The sequence below is a fragment of the Micropterus dolomieu genome, linkage group LG14 (genome assembly GCF_021292245.1).
Source record: "Micropterus dolomieu isolate WLL.071019.BEF.003 ecotype Adirondacks linkage group LG14, ASM2129224v1, whole genome shotgun sequence".
NCBI classification, from domain to species: Eukaryota; Metazoa; Chordata; class Actinopteri; order Centrarchiformes; family Centrarchidae; genus Micropterus; species Micropterus dolomieu.
In genome coordinates, this window is record NC_060163.1 from 17,869,788 (window position 1) to 17,873,347 (window position 3,560).

The window sequence follows — 3,560 nt, forward strand, 5'->3', positions numbered from 1 at the left end:
GTGTAATGAAGCTAAAATAGGAGTAATGTGGTCATATTTCTTTGTTCTGGTTAAAAGCCTGGCAGCTGAGTTCTGGACAGTCTGGAGTCGATCAATAGATTTTTGGGTTAAACAGGTGAAAAGGTTGTTGCAATAATCCAGGCGTGATGAGATGAAGGCGTGTAAAATGGTCTCGGTGTCCTTAAAAGTTAACATAGATCGAATTTTTGCTATATTTCTAAGTTGATAAAAACATGATTGAACAAGCTTTGTGGTGTGCTGCTCAAAATTTAAATTACTATCAAACCAAACACCAAGGTTCTTTGCCACAGGCTTAATGTGATTTACTAGGGAACCAGCAGATGGCAGTATTTGATTACAAATACTGCCATCTGCTGGGACCCGATGACCAGGATTTCTGTTTTGTCTGAGTTCAGCTGGAGGAAATTATTTGACATCCATTTTTTAACTTCACAAAGGCAGTTGTTAAGTGAACTCAGCATTCCAGGGTCTGTGGATCTGACGGGCAAGTATATTTGTGTGTCATCAGCATAAATATGAAAAGAAATGCCATATTTATGGATAATATGTCCAAGGGGAAGCAGATACAAGGAAACATAGGAGACATTTACATTTACAGACACGCAAAACTTCCTATTTGACAGGTAGGATGGAAACCATTCTAGGGCAGTACCAGAGATCCCCACCCAGTGCCTCAGTCTGTCTAACATGATGTTGTGATCAATGGTGTCAAAAGCAGCGCTAAGGTCCAGGAGTACCAGGACTGAGCACATGCCTTCATCAGCAGACATTAAAAGGTCATTGGTGACTTTAAGCAGGCACATGTCAAAAAAGTAAAGAATTCCCATCAAAAGAGATGCAAAGGGATCTTTTTAATAGCTACCGCAGTGTGGTTTGCTCAAGGACAAAGAGCAGAATCTCGCCAATTTCTTTCTAAGTGTGTATTTGATTTAAACCAGCAACTTTCACATTAAGATGTTGTTAGTGAAGGAACTGTGCATAATTACATGCAGTATGATGGCTACATCACAGATTTCTTCCCTGTGATGGAGAACATCAGAGTTAGGGATCAATCAGCCTTTTCAACTGTACTGCAGAGGCCTGTTATGGTGTGTTAATGGAAATATCATCTGGACCGCATGGGACCGCATACAAACCTGTGAGGGACTCTCTTGCCTGTCAGTGCAATTTCAAACATAAGAAGATGTGGATTTGAATGTTCTCTATGCTCATGTTTCTTTCATGTGGAAAGTATGATGGCCACATTCCACTGGAAACTGCTTTCTGGTCAGCGCTGATGCCCTCTCAGAGCGCCAAGTTTTTGAGCTGTCGGTACAGAATGTCTCAGAACATCTATGCAGAGTTTCCTGCTCATTTGTCCTAGAAAAGGTCAGTGTTGTGTTTTGCAGCTGTAATGGCAACTGTGCACAAAATTATGCAATTCTAAAAACAAAGTTGCTGGACATGACAAAGGAAGGAGTTTGAGGAAAAGAGACAAATCAAGTGCGTATGGAAAACATCTGAGTGAAACTGTGGTGAGGTCACATGCTCCGTTAAATTTATCACACACACACGATGTCAAAAGCAAAATTAGATGGAGGCAAATATCGTTCTGCCAATACCATTTGTCAATTCTCACGTCTCTGCATGCTTTGAAACAAGTAATTCTTCAATGATGTGGGTAAAGATTACATTACCTGAGGCATACAACAAGCACTTAAAGTGGGTTTGGTTACTGTATAAGAGGCACACACGTGATTTAAATAAAATAATTGGCCACGGAATCTCTGGCAAAGTAAAAGTTAGACGTAAGATGCACTGACTATGGAGATACCACATATGATCAAAAGAGGCTTCGAAGTGTTTAAAAAGCCCTAGGTAAGTATCTGCATGGAGCTGATAAAGAGCCATATTCTGTTACACTCACATCCTTCACTCATGAATATTCATGTGGATGCATCCCTAATTGTGGTTAATACCTTGTGTTTGCTTATTCCGTTTATAGCTTAATATCACACATAAGATTGCTGATCTTATTTATCAGCCCCACTCTCCTAACCTAAAATCTTTAATCAAACTAATGTCTTTGATTAATGATGCAGCCTAAATTAACTCATAGTGCTTTTTTTCAGCAACTGAGAGGCTCAGTCAATAGCCCACGCCTTTATTTTGCATTCATCAGACGTTGCTGCCCACCTTTAATGAGCACAAGAAGATGCTCAACGCTAGTAAGACTCCCAGCTTTTCATTTAAGTGGTTTCAGCATTGAATCTTGAACGGTAACCTGGTGAGAAATGTCTTATTACATCCTTATGGCATTCATACCTGAATCATACTGAAAAGTTTTTATTTGTATTCGGTAGGTAAGCAGCAGCGGCCTAGCTGGCAAGGGCTGGTGCAGAGGACTGAAGGTACATTTCCATTCACCTATTTCAATGCACATATTCAATTTGAGCATTATATAAAAGAAAAAGAAAGAAAAGAAAAGAGAAAAGACAGAAAAAAGTTTTTTCACTTGGATGAAGTGGAAAAGTTGGCAGATTGAGAAAGAGAAAATGCAATAGAGGCTTACGGAAACATTCACCGTTACAGGTCTCCACTCCAACTGAAAGCCCAAAGGATATTGTGGGGTGCACGCTGTCCACAGTTCAGAGAGGGGCTGTCCAAGCAGCGATGAATTTGTATGATGTATCAGAGTTGCCACGTCCAAGAATATCTCCTGCAACCTTCAAAAATAAAACACACAACACTGACATGTTGAAAAGTTATGATGTGGCGAACGTGTTTGCGCAGCGGATAACATTAGCACTCATTTGGAGTCATTTTGGCCACTTAATAAAAATAAATCCAGTATCTAGCTTCCTTTAGCTTCGTTTTGGTCTCCAACAACTCTTGAAGGAAATATGTGGCCAGCTTGGGCAGGAGGAGCTGAGGGGAACTGCAGAGCTGAAGTTATATTTCTCTGTGGCTTAGTTGCTACGAGCAACCCTTTCACATACAAGTAGTCATGAGATCTGTTAGTATAAAACTATAAATTAAGACTGCTTTATAAGTAGTTGATGCAAACATTGCAGATGTAACTCTGATTCACATAAATATTTGTGAAGCATTTTAATGGACACATTACATTCTTGATTATGTCTTCTTCTTCACCATTGTCAATACGAAGACGCGACTGTGCTCCAAGCATCTTTTTCATAACTTCAGACATTATATATATATAATATATATATATAACGCTGCCTGAGCTTTGGGCTCTGTTTGAGCATTTCAGCCTTTCCTTGGCCAGGACTGGCGATGACAAAAAGGTCTTCCTGTGAAGCCCTCCAATACACCTCTAGCAGACAGAGACATTATTGGAGGCAGACGCTCGGAGAGACCTCCAGCTCGCACATGATTGTTTTTCAGCCCGGGAGGTTAGATAGAGGCATTACGGACTGGATCCCTCTGGGAAGCAACACCGAGTTTTATGGCTACTACCTCCTCCAGCAACCTCAAAAATTAAAGTGATATTTTTTCAAACAAGCCTAGAAGCAAATCATTGGCTTTATAACCCAAAG

The 3,560-nt window shown here is 40.3% G+C and overlaps 1 long non-coding RNA gene across 1 annotated transcript in view; it reads left to right on the forward strand.

The window, feature by feature from the left end:
* The window catches only part of LOC123982514, a 79,879-nt gene extending 77,211 nt beyond the window's left edge, over positions 1 to 2,668 (forward strand). Inside the window, exons 4-5 of the long non-coding RNA XR_006827993.1 lie at positions 2,364 to 2,411; positions 2,593 to 2,668. This is a non-coding gene — a long non-coding RNA (uncharacterized LOC123982514). The remainder of the gene's footprint in view (positions 1 to 2,363; positions 2,412 to 2,592) is intronic.
* The last annotated feature ends 892 nt before the right edge of the window (positions 2,669 to 3,560 follow it).